The following is a 15,829-nucleotide window of genomic DNA, read 5'->3' on the forward strand; positions in this document are numbered from 1 at the left end:
GGAAATGGCTCTGGCTACAGACTAGGGGGATGCAAACAATGACAGTAGGAAAAGCTAGTACTTATTTAGGATCTACTGGGTACTGTTCTCATTATCCCATTTATAAATGAGAAAACGGACACACACCAATTAAACGATGGGACTAAAATCTCTTAGCAGCTCACTGACAAGTCCCTCCATCTCGGAGCTTCTGCCTACAGGGAAGGCCCCAAGGAAGGAGCCTTGGCTGGGCTCTTCTTGGTAGGGTCTAGGGCCCCCTTGGCTCCCTCAGCAGAACTCAGTGCCATCGGCTGATCCAGTGCAGGCTGGAGGGGTGGAATGGGGCATGCTGATGGTTCCCCTCCCCCATCCTCCCACCCAAGGTTCACACTATCCCTTCAAATGTTCCCAAAAGCCCTGAACTGAGCCATGGCCACACTCATGTCACACGTGAGGACGTCAAGTCTCCAGGAAGCTGCCAAGCCAGGAAGTGGAAACCCAAATGCCAACACAGATCCAGACGATACCAAAGCCCATCCTGCCTCCACAGAACCTATAAGGAAGCATGGGAAGGGCAGTCTAGGAGGGTTGGCACAACATGTGCCAAGATCCTGAGGCAGGAAGGCCAGATGTACAGGGGGTCATTGCGTGAGAGGTCTGGACTGTGTGGGTCCCAGCTTAACTGGGTCACTGCTGGTGACCCAGCAGGCCTGGAGAGGTCTGAAGCAGGCCCTGAGAGAGAGAAGTCTGGCAATTTAGATCAGAAAGGTCTGAAAAACTGAGGGGGGAGACCATCAAAGTTTTCTCAGGCCCCTGAGGGTATGTGATGGGGCAGGTAAGGTTAGTGAGTTTTCATCACACAGTGATCCTATCAGACCACAGTAACCTCCAGTTCCAGCAGGCTGGAGGGACAAGAAGGATCCTAAACCATGGTGGACTTCCCTGAGGAAGGGACATCACAGCTGAGGTCCAAAGGCTGGGCAGTGTGTGAAAAGAGGCAGAGGAAGTATGATCCAGGCAGAAGGGCCTGCTTGGGCAAAGGCCTAAAGGTGGGCTCATTAAGAGAAAGGAAGGGAGCCAGTCAGTGTTCAGTACGTAGCTTCAGTCTCCCTAGCAGCAAAATGGGCAAAAAGACAGGCACACAGTGGGTGGCTCCAGTGTTCCCATGTCCACTTCCCACCATCCCCCATATCAAAGGCCTAAGAGATCAGTAACTGGAAAGCTGCTGCTGGGTCCTCCTGCCCATGGGAGCATCTTGGGGCTGGGAAGGTTCCCCCTCAACCCTACTCTGGCTTCTACCCTAGAGCCTAGGCCGGGCAGCCAGGCCAGCGGGTGAGCAGGGCAGCCCACAGGCCAGGAGGCCACAGTCCCCATGCTAGGGAGCCTCTGTGAGACGTCCCCCTTCACAGACCAAGAGCTTAGGGGGCAAGGGGCGCCCAGACCGGCGTCACAGAGCCAAGCGAGTCTGGCCCCTGACCGAGGGTGTGGGCCCGGGGAGGGTGAAAGTCTTCAGTCAGAATCGCTTTGTGATCTCAGACAAGTCACACCCCATCTTGAGGCCCGGTGTCTGGACCTGGACAGACGCCCTGGCGTGCCAAGGCTTCCTTAGCAGATACCACTCCCGACCCCACCGTCACCCCGTGCCATTGAGGCTTCAAGTTTTGTTCTCTCCGGGCTTCTCCAAGGTCAACCCCTCCGGGCTGCCAACTGCCCCACCCCGACTGGCGGACGGGCCTTAGGGGGACAACTGCCAGCCGGCAGCCTCTGCCCACTGCACTCAGGGGCTCACAGTGTTCATGAATCCCTGCCAGCAGCTCTGCTTCTCTGCTCTGGGAACACAGAGTGCCCCCTCCTCGCTGCCCACACCCAGGCAGGAACTCCGCGAGGGACACGAGTGGGCAGGAGCACCTGGTGGCCTGGTCCCCTCCACACAGTCAGCCCTGAGCTCCATCCCCTCCCCCAACCGCGAGGCCCACACACAGGTGCCCCCCCCAGATGCGTGGCTTTGGGACGTCCAGCTCTCCCTTTACTTAACCCATAAAATGATGCCTCTGTCAGACCCGAGGGGGGGAGCCTCTGAGCCTGAGGCTGATGATGGGCAAGATGGGCCTTAAAGCTTCTACCTGCAGCTCGCAGGATGCAGGCCCACTGCTTTCTCCCTCCTCCCTACCCCTCAACCCTACCCTCAACTTGTAACCATGTAACCCCTCCCCCAGGTCTTCCCCACCTGCCCCCCTTGACCCTTCACAAACTCCAGTACAAGGAGGGAGGGATGGAGGGAAGGAGAGAGGAAGAGACAGGGGGAGGGAGGGAAGGATGGATGGGTCCCACCCAGGGCCTGGGACAATGAAGAGGTACCGGCCTCAGTCCTGGGTCTGTCCTGCCCCACAGCCTACACCCCAACCAGCCCCATCTCCTGCCACCACCTGAGGGGTCCCTGTGGCCGGGCTTCTGACCTCCCTATTGTGTGACTTCACTACACAGGGCAGTGGGCAAGCCAGAGACAACTCCAGGCCCCCAGCCCCACCCAGCACGGGCCCAGGCATAGAAGGGGGTCCAGGCACAGAACGGGGACCTGGGGATGTTTGCTGAGTGAGCAAGGAGTGAAGGAAGGGGAAGCCAGGGACCATCCATGGGCCAGGGCTGCCGCAACATGTCTGGTCCCATGCTCGTGGAACAGACACGCTCAGGGCTGGCAAGCCTCAAACCGGCTCCGCCAGTGCAGCCGGGGCGGAGCGGGGGCTGCAGGCTCGGGCTGGCACCAGCCGAGGGGTGCAGGGATGCTGCTGGGGGCAGGACCCGCAGCCCAGGGAAGGCAAAGGCTAAGTGGACCCTGGAGCTCCCACTAACCCCAGCCCCACAGAGACAGAACCCTTCCAGCCCCTGCCGCTCTCCGGTTTCTTCCTGGGCAGGAAGGGGCCCTCTTTCCCGACTCCAGGCCCTGCCCCGCCCTGCAGAGGGCAGGATACCTTCCCGCTAGGACCTGCCCCCACCTGCCCACAGCCTAGAAGCCCTACAGGGAAGGGCAAGACCAGGAAGTGAGTGGCGCGGGAGAGTGCCGAGGCAGCAGGCACTGGTATAAAACCCCACTCTGTTCCCAGCTGCTCCGTGGCCAGCTTCCCTAGGGACCAGGGGAACCCTCAGTCCTCTGGTGTGGAGTCACCTAGAAGACACCACCGGGCAACCACAGGTCTGCCCCAAAGCCCTGCACTGTGGGTGGATGTAGCCGGAGGCCAGACGTACACACATGTCCTTACTCCCCACAGAAACAACAACAATAAAACTACCTGCTGATTACTTCATGTTTACTCTACGCCTACCATCAGGCCTGGTACTTGACATGCCTCGCTTTGTCTGGTCCTCCCAGCACCGCTAGGAGCTAGGGACCCCCAGCAGAGGAAACCGAGGTCCAGGTCACGTGGCTAGGGACAGCCCAGGCTCCTGACCCCATGCTGGAGGTCGCAGTGAGCAGCCTCCCTCTCCCCAAGGTAGTTCAGGGCAGGAAAGAAATCTCGGTACCCCCGGAAATCTGGAGCTGGAACTGGGGAGGCAGGATCCATAGTCCTCAGATCCACAGGTCCACGGAGTCCTGAGAGGGCAAGCGCCAACCCTGTCTGGCTGTGTAACTCAGGCAGTGGGTATACCACTTTGAGCCTCAATTTTCTTATCTGTAAAATGGGCAGGGTCTTGACCATTTCACTTCATGTGTAGGAACTGGACAGCTCAGTCCAGCCCTCAGGACAAGGTGAAGGAGGCACTGGGAATTTGTGCCTCCAGATGGGCTGGGGAGAGGAAACGATCATAAACCAGAAACCACAGTTGTCTGTCACGGGGACTCAGGCCCTCATCACCAGCAGCCCAAGAAAGGAGAGACAACGGCCCCTGCCTCCATGCAACCCAGTTCCGAGTCCTGTTGGTCCCACCCCCAAACACATCCTGAAGCCACTTCCTCTCACCATGGCCACCTCCCCTAGTCCCGGCCCAGTCTCCTCCTCCAAGCTGGCCAACTGGGGGCAGAGAGCCTTTCTGGAATGTCAGTCTTAACCACCGCTCCAGCTTCACAGCCCCAACAACACAAAGGACAAAGTCCTCCCAGGGACCTCCCATGGCCTACAGAGGACTCTCCCAGGCCCACCCCCTTCTGATCTGCTCACACTGTCCACTGTTTCCCCTTTCCCTGAGAACCCGGGGCACACGCTCACTCGGTCCTTTGCCCCCACTGCTCCCTCTGCCCAGAGCACGTGGTCCCCAGACCCATCCATACTTCCCTCCTTCACTTGCTTCAGGTGCTTTACTCAGACATCACGAGCGCAGAGGGCCTTTCCTGGCCACCTGTTTAAGTGGCAACACACCCAACCAGCTCTGCCCTCTCTCTGAGTCTCATTTCAAAAGCTTCCTCCTCACACAAGGCCTCTCTTGACCTCCCCCAGCCCAGGCGAAGACCTTCAACTTCTCCTTCCTAGCACGGCCCACAGCTCTGATGACACAGCTCACGGCGAGAACGCCCAGCTGAGGGGAACAGGGACCACTCCTGTCTCACAGCTGAATGTCTACAGCACGTGGAACGGGCGAAACAGTCACCAGCTGGGATGCGTGGCTACCACCCGGCCAGAGTGGACACTAGCCGAAAGCACAGGACCTAGCATGGGGTGGATATCTGGTAATTACTGAACGGGTGGATGGATGGACAAATGGATAGACAGATGGACGGATGGATAGATGGGTGGGTGGGTGGATGGATGGACGGATGGATAGACAGATGGATAGGTGGATGGATGGATGGATGGATGGATAAGTGAACAGGGCACACACAGGGGGCTTGGGACTTGCCAAGGATACCCAGGCCCCTGAGAAGTTGGCCCAGAGAAGGGACAGATCCGCCCGAGCTTACCAGCCAGGCTCTGGCCTCTGCAGCTGCAGCCAGCCCAGCCTTTCCTCCTGCACAGCCCGACTTTCATTTCCCATCTTCTCTGTCTGAGGAAGCTCCTTCCCCGGGGGAACTGGATGAGGAGGAGGGGCGGGTGGCCCGAAGAGGGGGGCTCCCAGGCTCCATCTGTCCCACCACAAAGGGGCTTTGTCTTCAGTTCCTCTGCTGAGCCCAGGCAGACCAGAAGCCACCCCTCAGCCGCCCGGCAGGTCCCACCACCCTGGTCAGCCAGACCAGGGGCGAAAGCCAGACCCCAAGGGCGGGCACGGTGCTGGGCGCAGCCCTCTGAAATCTCATTCAGCCCTAGGAGACTCTAGGGTGACCCTCATTTTGCGGATGGGGAAACTGAGGCTCAGAATGGCAAAGATACTTTGCCAAGGTCTCCTGGCCCACAGAGAACAAAGCTGGGTTTCAAACCTATGCCCATCTGGCACCAGAATCCTCAACCATGGTTCTCAACCCACCTCATCTAGAGTACAGACCCTCTGGGTTCAAGAGGGGGGAGGGGCCTTTCTGGAGGCAGAAATGGACAATCAGGCCTAGCCCTGCACCCAAGCAGGGAGACCTTTGCCCTGGCAAGGTTTACCAACAAGGCAGGGAGGCTGGGCCCTGAACCCAGAGCCCTTGCCCCATGCCCCACCCATGTCTCAGGCACCTTCAGAATCGGCCAGCCAGGCCCCAACACATCTCCACCACTTCCTGCCAGGCGGGCTTCTGCAGGGAAAGGATGTCCAGGCAGGCAGAGCAGGGGCTGAGGACCCCACCCCTCACCTTGCTGCTCCCCCATCAATCCCAGACCTGCCATTTGCCTGGCCGGTGCTCACCTTCTCTCCAGGGCCACCTCGCCAGAGTCACAATGCCAAATGAATCAGTTGTGCCCAGCAGCCTCTCCTCAGGCCCAGGGACAGCACAGAGATTCCCCGAGCAGGTGCTCAGGGCTCTCCATGGACGGGCACCAACATCTCTCAAGTGAAAACCCCACAACAAGGGTCCAACAAGAGGAGCTGCACATCCCACACCTTCAGGCCTTGGTTCAAGGTCCATCTCCCCACAGAGAACTATCCCATCCTTTCAGGTATGTTATGCACCACTTCCTCCAGGAAGTCCTCCCTGGTCTGCTCCCTCCAAGGCCCCAAACCAGCCTCTACCTTCTGCCCCAGATAGGGGTTCTTGATCCCTATCTGGAACCCCAGCCTCCCTGGACTACCTTCACTTGGCAACAGTAACTGAGCACTGAAGAGCTGGATCTGACCCTCTCTATGTCTTCCCTTCACACCTTCAGCAGAGGCCTCAGCAAAGCCTGGCAAGGTATTGAGGTCTTGCCTGGTTAGTCTAGTCACCTTCTAACTACCTTGTACATGAGCTGACACTCCCCACCTTCCCAAGCTATGCCTGCACCCACCAGAGGAGTTCCTACCTCCAGATCTTCACCCAGGCTCTCCCTTCTTTCTGGCATGCCCTCACTACTTTTTCCCTTGTGAGCTCCTGCTCATCCTTTAAGACTAAAGGTGGCACCTCCTCTAGGAAACCCTCCTGGCCTTGTAATGGGCTGCCACAGTTCCTACAGTGCCCACCCTGTGGTACGGCAATGATCCTGATCATTGTACGGGCTGGTCCCAGGGTGCAACCCTTGGGGGTCTCCAGACCCCAGCACAAGGCCCAGACACCAGCAGCGGGTCATCAAGAGTCCAGCTGCCAATCCCTACCCAGAGAACCCAGGGACAGAGGCCAGGAACAACTCCCAGAGGCGGTAATGAGCCCTATTTTGCCATGCTTTCCACAGATCTAAGGTATGGGCGGAGTGGTGGTGGGGGGTGCCTTCTGCAAATGGCCAACTGGTAACCAAGCCCACGTCGTTTCTAAAACTAGGGCACAGGAGAGAAACGGGAACAGCAGAATTGTCCCCAAATAGAACTGCGGCTCATCTGGTTCCAGGGCCTTCGGGAACACCTGGCAGGGCGGGGGGTGGGGAGAACAGGTGGCTGCTCCCAAGGCTCTGAAAGGAAATCTGAAGTTTGGAGGGCAGGAAGGTCAAGGTCACTACAGTCATTGCTGACACCCTGCCCCCTCCCCTCGGAGTCAGTCCAGTTCCTGGAAGATGGCAGTCCACTCCCACTTACCCTCCCCTAACTGCAGGTGTTCCCTAAACTGTCCTAACTCTGAGCCTTTGCTCACATGGGTCCTCTGCCTGGAATGCTGTTCCCCCTTCTTACCAGAGTCCTGCCCATGGCCATAACCATAACCACTAGCTGGGGCCTTTCTCTAAGCCTGGCGTGGGCAGAAATCTGGAAGAAAATGAGCTTATCCAGTCTTCCCAGCAGCCCAGTGAAGAAAGACGTCTGCCCCCATGTCACCAATGAAAAACTGAGGCTCAGTAAGAGAAGCTACTTGTCCAGGGCACACGACAGAGGCGGCAGGTGGACAAGCTGACATGGTAGGACCCAGGTGCCGGTAGCCGCAGGGCCCCCGAAAGGCCTGGCCGAGCCTGGTTCGGCCTCCTAGGCAGGCCCAGCCTTGAGAATTCGGCATAATTCAGGGACAGAGTGCACAGGGAATAGCCCCCACCAGACTAGACCAGAGCCCTCACCTCCCCCAACCGCCACCCTAGGGTGGCTGCTGACTAAGAAACCACAATGGTTTGACGTAACAGAATTATCTCCCCCCATGATAGGCACAAACCCACTGCACAGGTGAGAAAACTGAGTCCTGGGAGGGAAGAGTTTCCCCCATCTGGAAAGTGGAATCTGCCCCAGGAACCTGACATCTCTCTGTGGCCTGGTGGATGCTATTTCCTTTCTCTGAATCTCAGTTTTCCTATCTGGAGCATCTGACTGTCAACCCTTTCCTCTTCAAGTCGATACAAATGATAAGAAAACAGCAGCTAAACTTTGTTGAGGGTGTACGACGCCCTGGCTTTGCTAACAGCATGCACACCTCACTTGATCCCTGGAACAAGCCCATGACATAGGTCCTTGGGCCCATTTTTCAGGTAGGGAAGCTGACACGCAGAAAGGTAAACTGACTCACTATAGTCACACAGCTTGTGGGTAACAGCAGTCAGAGGTAGAGGAGAAGCCCTGGGGTTGGGGGCTGGTAGCTTCCCAGAGCAGTCTCCTGGCCTCGCCACCCTGAGAGGAATGCCAGGGAGGGGCTGTAGGAGAGTCAGGGGTCAGACAGGAGGCAGAGGAGGGCTTGGCCTGGATGATGCGGGGCTGGCCTGTAGAGTTCACGGGGTCCTGGGTGCAAATTTGTGAACGGCGTGACCTTGGGCAAGTCTCTTTGCTTGTCTGAGCCTCAGTCAGGTGAGAGGGGGCCAGAACGGCAGCCCTGCGGGATGCTGGGAGGACGAGACAGACCCAGGGCCCAACCATGCACTGAGGGCGCCAGTGACTTCTGAAGGAACCCTGGGGGCCGGTCACCATTCCCTCAGGATCACAGCTGCATCTCGTTCTCCACTCAGAAGGGGTGGGAACGTTGTCACAACCTGTCCCTGAGACCTAGAAGGAACCCTCCCCGCTCTGCCAGCCTTGCAGGCCATGTGACCTCGGACAAGTCACCTAACCTCTCTGCACCTCCAAATCCTTTCATGGGGCTCTGAGAGAGGGGCTCCCACCTCGGCAGACGGTGGGTTCATGGGGCGGACGAGGGGTTAGTCCCATCCATGCAAGCAAAGAGACCAGCCGGGGTGACCCTGACTTGGGGCCTCAGTTTCCTCATCTGTCAAATGAAGAGGATTACGATGGTTCTGCCTCCCTCCTCGCCCTGCCGGGGATGCTCAAAGGGGGCTGTGGCAAGCGCTTAGTAAACTGTCAAGGGCGGTACCAGAGCGATGGTTCCTGCTGAGGCAAAAAGAACCCCATGACTTGCCATCTAGGGCAGAATGTGTCAGCGCCGTGAGGGAAGGCAGAGAAGAGGCAGCAGAGCGCAGAGCAGGAATGAATGGACTCAGGTTGGGGCACAGAGGGTGGTCACTGAGAACTTTCCAGAAGCACAGGTATCTTAGCCACTCAGACAAGTATTGAGAGGGACGGCCACTGGGCAGTGGGCCCACAGAGGCCAGGCACAGAGGCTGGACAGACACACAGGGAGACAGCCAAGCACTCTGAAAGGCTAAAGTGCCACCTGAGTACAAGGGAAATGGGGGTGCAGCCGCAGGTGGGTGAGTCACAGGTGGGCAGAGGCAGGAGCCAGGCTCAGGGAGGCTGGGTGACGCTGGTCACTTCCAATCCACCAGGTCACAAAAAAAATGTCTGTTTCTCGTTAACCTTCCCCTCGGCCACGTCCCACGGGACAAGCCTGCCACAGGCACAAACAACCAGTGGGAGCCCCGGGTATTCCCCCAATCAATTGGCCCACAATTCCCATCCAGAATTCCCGCCTTGTCAGGAAATTACCTTCATAAGCACAGGCGCTCAGAACTGTGAAGCACTCGCCGTGTGCAGACTCAGCCAAAGCAGCCATAAGTTAGCCCAGCTGACCCTCACACCACCTTGTCGAAGCTGGCCCTGGCACTGTCATCCCCGTGTCACAGATAGGGACACTAAAGCCCCAAGCAGTTGTTTTCCAACAATCCTACCCAGCAAACGCAGAGTCAATATTTGAACCCAGAACCAATGGGCTCCAAAAGCCTTTTGCTACGTCTACTCCCTTTATGCCATGAGTATCTAATGAGTACCCAAGAGATCAATCCATGGACCTGGGAGCTCCTGCAAGATCCAGTACTCCAGATCTGAATGGAAATCCATCAGCCAGAACCAGAAGCCCAGAAAGTCAGGACCACCTGCTCCCAGCAACACACCAACCCTATACGTGGGAAAGACTTCAGGCAAGCTGGGTGCCCACTCAGTGGGAATCAGACGTTACAAATCACCCAGAAGCCAGAAGTCTGGGCTGTGCTGGGAGATGGTGGCCCCAGCCCTTGTCCCCTCTGAGCCTCAGTTTCCTTTCCTGTGTAATGGGAACAAAAGTTCTACCCACCCCACTCTGGGGCAAAGGATGGAATGGGCCACCTTGCTGTGACCTGGCTGGACAGGGCATGACACAAGGACACCCACATCAGATGGAGTAAAAGGCAGGCCAAGGGAAGGTAATCAGGCCTGAACAGGCGGGCTGAGCTTCCAGACACCATCACCACCCCGACCTCCACCCCCAGCACCAGGAATCAGCCTGTGCCGGCCTCGCAGCCCAGCGGGTCTGGGAACCCAGAGGACTCATTCCCACAGTCTCTAACAGCCCCACATGGGCTCAAAGAGGACTCCATCAGGCTTGCCCTGGAGGACCCCCCCACCTAGGATCCCCACCGCAGAGCCTCAGTGAGGGAAAAGTCCTCCCCACACAGAGCAGGAAACTGAGGACCAGGGTAGGAGACACTCCTCATTTTATTTTGGAAACCCCTGTGTGGTTCTGCTGGGAGGAGAGGGACTGAGGCCCAGGTTAGAAGGATGTCACTTGCTCAAGGTCCTATAGCAGGGAGGTTTGGCTTCTGGCCGTGGGCTCTGGAATCCTCCCCATTCATCTACCCCTTGACTCGGCCCCACCCAGGCTGTCCCGTGGGAAGGGGCAGGCTGGCTGAGTCGGGAGAGGCCTGGATCAAAAGATAGGAGACGGGGCTTTTTTCTCCCAGCTTGGATAGTATGTCCTGGGTCTTTCTGGCCTCGATTCCCCCATCTGTGAAAAGAGAAGGTCAGAACAGACCAGGCATGACAAACCCATGGCGTGTGTACAACATGCTCAAATCATCTGCCAATAGCAGACATTACGAATCCCTTACAGCACTCCTTCCCGAGAAGCCAAGACTGGGCCTCAGAAGCCTTCTCAACACAGCAGCGCAGGCGTGGGCCATCCTAAGACTGAATACTAGCTGAGCCCCCACGAGGGAGGAGAGGGAGAAAGATGTCCCATTTACAGAGCATCCAGTAGATATGAGGCACTGGGAGAAATGAGCAGATTCCATCTTCACAGGGGAGGTGTGCCAAGGCCGAGGCTCCTCTGGACATACAGTGGGAACCGGGCCTTGACCACCAGGGAAGGAAGCATGCACTGGGCCTGCTTTTCACCGAATTGTGACACAGGGCCAGCCCCCAGGTAAAGGCAGATACGATCTCATCCCCCTCTCCCTTTGCCTTATCAAAGTGTCCAGGCCCACTTTGTAGCTTCAGAAACTGAGTCACAGGAAGGGGTTGTCCATGCCAGAGGAGGAAGGACTTGAGTCAGGTCTGGGTCTTCCCCACCCCTATTCATCTAGTCAATGTGGGCTAAATGCCTTATTTCAGTCCCCTTGGGGCATCCTAGAAGCCATGACTCATATTATCCCACTTCACAGATGAAGAAACTGAGGCGCCCCAGAGGAAGTACCCGCACCCGCACCCCCCACCCCTGGAGGACCCCCCCACCCTGCCCTGCCCAGTGGCTTGAGGGGAAACCAGGGTGGTCGGCTGTGGAGATAAGAGGGTAAGAGCGGTGGTGGGGGGGGGGGGCAGGAGCAAAGGGCTTTAGGGATCCAAGGGGAGAGAGAGGTGGGGGAGCCACACGACCCAGGCAGAAAGTGGCTTCTCCACTCTGGGTCTTAGTATTTATATCTAGAAAATGGATCGATCTCACCTAAGGCAGGCTTTTCAAGAAGCTGGGCAGAGGTAGACCAGTAGTGCTCTCCCCAGCTGAGCCTCCTTGCACAGAAAGGAGTGAGCAGGACTCAAATCCCCCACACACGGGAGGCTTTCCCAGGCCATTCCCACCCAGACCAGCACCTTCAGACTTCACGAGCTCATCTGCTTAAAGCCTTCACCACAGAGACCACGAGGCCAGACCCACTGGGCCCACTGAGCCACCCAGTAGAATACCACTCAAGGCAGGTCCCCCTCCCTAAGCACCTGCTGGCCCCATGCACTGGGGCTGTACAGCCCTCATTTAACTGTCAGCTGATAGGGAGATATTTATTGTCTCCATTTTCAAGACGAAGAAAGTTAAGTCTCAGAAAGTTACAGCGAATGACCCAAAGATATACGACAAGTACAGACAGTCAGAATTCAAACACAGACCCGTTTGACTCCTGAGCCCTTATCATACCTCTGGTCTCCAGCTGCCTGCTTCCCACCTCACTGCTAGCCTCCGGCCGCCCTGCATGCACCACCCCAACAGCTGGCTGCCCCCCTCTCCTGCCTTCCTGCCAGTGAACTCCTACTCCACTTTCAAAGCCCAGCCTCAAATGCCTCCTCCTCTTGACTCCTGATCTAGGCCCCCACAGAATGCTTGGAGTCCAGCCCACAGATCTATTCCTACCAGGTGCCTTGAACAGCTCCGTTCCCACTGCTGGGCATGGCTCTGTTCACACAGGGGACACCAATTAGCCCCTTGTGTGAAGATGAAGGTCAAACTCCTCCCCAAGGCCCACACAGCCCCATATCGTCCAGGCCTGCTGATAACAACCCCCATACCACCCCCCACTTCACCTTTCACCCACTTTCCTTAATTCTCCACACTCTTAGATTCAGAGGCCTTCCCATTGTTTCTCAATAACAAGACACACTCCCCCACCTCAGGGCCTTTGCACATGCAGTTCCCTCTGACTGGCAAGCCCTTCCCCCTAGCTCCATGCCTGGCCAGCTCGTACATACTTCCTTCTAGATTCCCTGCACCCCACGCCTCTCTCTCTATGCCCTTATCGCATCTGTGATTATATATTAATTTATTTGGCAACTTGTTTGCTACTTGGCTCACGCACTAGACTCAAATGTCTGAGAGGCCGGGGACCTGTTCACAACTCCGCAGCAAAGACCTACCCAGACTGACCACACTCCACAACCCCAGAGGCCCGGGGAAGTGTCTGAAGAGACACTTAGCTACTTTGTTGAGCAAACTTCTTGCTTTCCCTGAGCACCACCTCCTGGAAGCCTCCTGACTGATGCCTCCTACAATTCCCACTACTAACCCCATCACCACACTGCTCAGCCTGAGTTAGAAGCTTCTAGTATACAGCAGAAGCTCATACAGGGTCATGGATGTTTGCATATAAGCAGGTTTGGGAAAATGGGGTCAACTGAGGACTAGGGGTTTGGGGTGGGGGGTAGTGGGTAGTTGTCAGCAGGTCACTGAACCATCTACTCCCTGGCTCCTGGGGCTTAGGGGAGCTAGACATCCCCCCACCTACCCACCAGGTCACAATCAGGGAAGAAGCCGAAGCAGGCACAATGCTGTGAGCTGGAGAGAGTTGGTGCTCCAGGAAGAGGCTGGGGAGAGGAGGCAGAGCCAGGGAGCCTTCCTGGAAGAGGAGGGCCTGAAATTAAGCTTTCAAGAGCAAGAACAGATAAGCAGCTCAGAGAGGAGAGGGCAACGCTGGCAGGGACACCTTCAGGATAAAAGCCCAGGGGCCACCCAGGAGGGCCTAGGCAGGCAGTCAGCTGAGAGAGGTGACACATTGTAAATCACTTCCCTGTGTGGAAAGACCACATCACCAAGGCACACCACATCACCACTCCACCAAAAGGACCTCACGGCTTCCATGCAATCACTCATCCATCAGGACAGTCTTTTCCAATACTGTTGTGGGCCCAGCCCCAGACTGGGAAAGCCCTGCTCCCCAGACACTGGAGAGGGGTACAAGGGCAGCCAGACTGGAGTCTCTGAAGCTCTGGGGTCAAACTGCATGAGCTTGGTCAACTCACCTCCCCTCTCTGAGCCTCAGTTTCTCCATTCGGCCTATTTTATACTTAATAAGACTGAGGCCTGAGGAAGCAGTGAGCGGCTTGAGGCTACACAGCTGCTGGCCGGCAGGACTGTGCTGGAACTGTCTCCTTCTCAAGGGGTGATGAGATGGCTTCCCGGACACCAATCCATCCTCTACTGGACACGAGTCCCACAGGACCTGCACCCTCGGCCTCACCCACTTTAAGCAATTCATCCAGTGAAGTGCTCATTTATTGAGCACCTACTACATACCAGGTTCCCACGTGTAGATTCTCCCATTCCACATGTGGGGCTCAGAGGGGTCATCCCTTGGCCCAGGTCACCCAGTGAGACAAGAAGTCTCGGTGTCTTGTCTGCCTGGCCAGGGGGCTGAGAAGAGGGTCAGGAACAGGACCAGCCTGGCCTCTTCTTGAAACCAAGTCTGATGTCAGCGGCACTGTGGCTGGGCCTGGACTCCCCGCAGGTAACCCAGGGACCACTGCCCCCATTGTGGAGGTCCCGAAGCTTGGGGACCCCACCTGGCCAAGCCTCACTTGTTCTGCCCACTGTCCGCTCAGCCTGAAGGCCCCAGAGGCAGACCTGATACCCCACAGGTGAGCCTCTTCTGTCCACCCCCATCCTTCCCCAGGAGTTGCAGCCCTGAGGACTGATCCGGACCTGCCACTGATCCGGACCCCAAGATCAGAGAGGGTAGGCAGTCCTCTGACCACACAGAGCTGGGCAAGTGGTTGGCCCTGTTGGCACTCAAACTCACCCCCAGCCAAAGCCCAGGCAGAGAGATGGACCCCGCCTGGTGGAGAAAACCCAAAACTTTGGCCAACTTCTGATCAGGCAAGAGGCTGGGCCTGCCAGGGGCGAGGCTGGGGGGCTGGGGGCAGCAGGGACCAACAGTGTGGCCCAGTCCCTTACAGACCGGCGGCACCAGGCCCTACCCTAAGCCCCAGTAGGATAGGGAGGTCCTGGTGCCCCGGCCCCGCGCCCCTGGCTCGGCGCCCCCAGGCCCACCCTACCCGCCCCCTCTCCACCTCCCATCCCCGGCCGGGGGCGCCAGGCCCGGGAGCCGCGGCCAGAGGCGGCGCCGACAGGCTCAGATTTCAGATTTGGCCTAGACCTGGCCCGGGGGCTCGGCCTGGCTCCTGCTCTCAGGGGGCTCGCAGGAGCAGGGTGAGCTGGAGGTGGTCCCCGCGCCGACAGGACCCCCGAGCCCCCCGCCCAGCCCCCTCCCCCCGCGGCATCACAACAAAAGGCCGCGCCGGGCAGGTCCCCGTGCGCCAGCCCAGCGCTCCGGGATCGCGGCTCGGACCCGGGGGTGGAGGTTGGAGGGGTGGACAGGAGCCCCCCGCGACCCGGCGATCCGCCACCACGGTGGTCCCTGGCGGGGGCTCCCCCATGCCGGCCGGGACCGGGGGTCCGCGGAGGGGCGGGGGGTGGTGGGGGCTCACCTGGGCCGGTCGGTAGGCGGGCGCACCGGCAGACAGACGCACGGGGTGGCGGGGGCAGACAGCCGGACAGCCAGGGGTCGGGCAGACGGCGGCCTGGCCGCTCCGGCTCCCAGGCCGGAATGGATTCCGGGCCGGGAGAGACAGATCGAGAGAGAAAGGGAGGAGGAGGAGGAGGAGGAGGCGGCCCAGGGAGGGGAAGAGGAGGGAGGGAGCGCGCGAGCAGGGAGGAGGGGCCCGGCAGGCCGCCGGGAGGAGGAGGAACGAGGAAGCGTGCGGGGACGTAGTCCCCGCCGGTGACCTAGGAGAGACCCACATGGGGACCCCCTACCCCACCGGAGCCGGGGGTCCGGGAGGGGCAGGGCCGGAGGCGGAGGCACAGAAACCCTGCCCCCACCCTACCCCCACCCTACCCCATGAGAGCACCCCACCCTGTGGGACCCCAAAAGACCCTCAAGTCAAAATGCCCTCCCTAACAGCCCCCAACCCACCCACCCTGTTTACCCCAAATCCACTTTTCGCAATTACCGATAATAATAATAATAATAATAATAATGTCAGTGCTAATGAAGCCCTCGCTCCTTGCCAGGCACCTGGCTAATGGCTCAGGTCGACTCTAGGATCTATTCCTAACAACACCTAGGCTGGGCAGACTGATGATTATCCCCATTTTACAGATGAAGAAACTGAGGCACAGAAAAGTAAGTTGAGAATCAAGCATTGGACCCTGGCCTTGACCTGTTTCCCAAAGTAAGGATTGAGGATTGGGGAAGGAAGAACAGAGTGGGGAGGAGGAACATTT

At 58.2% G+C, this 15,829-nt stretch overlaps 1 protein-coding gene across 4 annotated transcripts in view; it reads right to left on the reverse strand.

Annotated features, from left to right (window-relative positions):
- The window catches only part of SRC (SRC proto-oncogene, non-receptor tyrosine kinase), a 50,638-nt gene extending 35,456 nt beyond the window's left edge, over positions 1-15,182 (reverse strand). For all 4 annotated transcript variants that reach the window (XM_044263061.1, XM_044263060.1, XM_044263058.1 and 1 more), the window contains exon 1: positions 15,031-15,182. The gene's annotated coding sequence lies outside the window, so the exon portion shown is untranslated. The remainder of the gene's footprint in view (positions 1-15,030) is intronic.
- Positions 15,183-15,829: the final 647 nt, after the last annotated feature.

This window comes from Neovison vison, chromosome 8 (assembly GCF_020171115.1).
Source record: "Neovison vison isolate M4711 chromosome 8, ASM_NN_V1, whole genome shotgun sequence".
NCBI classification, from domain to species: domain Eukaryota; kingdom Metazoa; phylum Chordata; class Mammalia; order Carnivora; family Mustelidae; genus Neogale; species Neogale vison.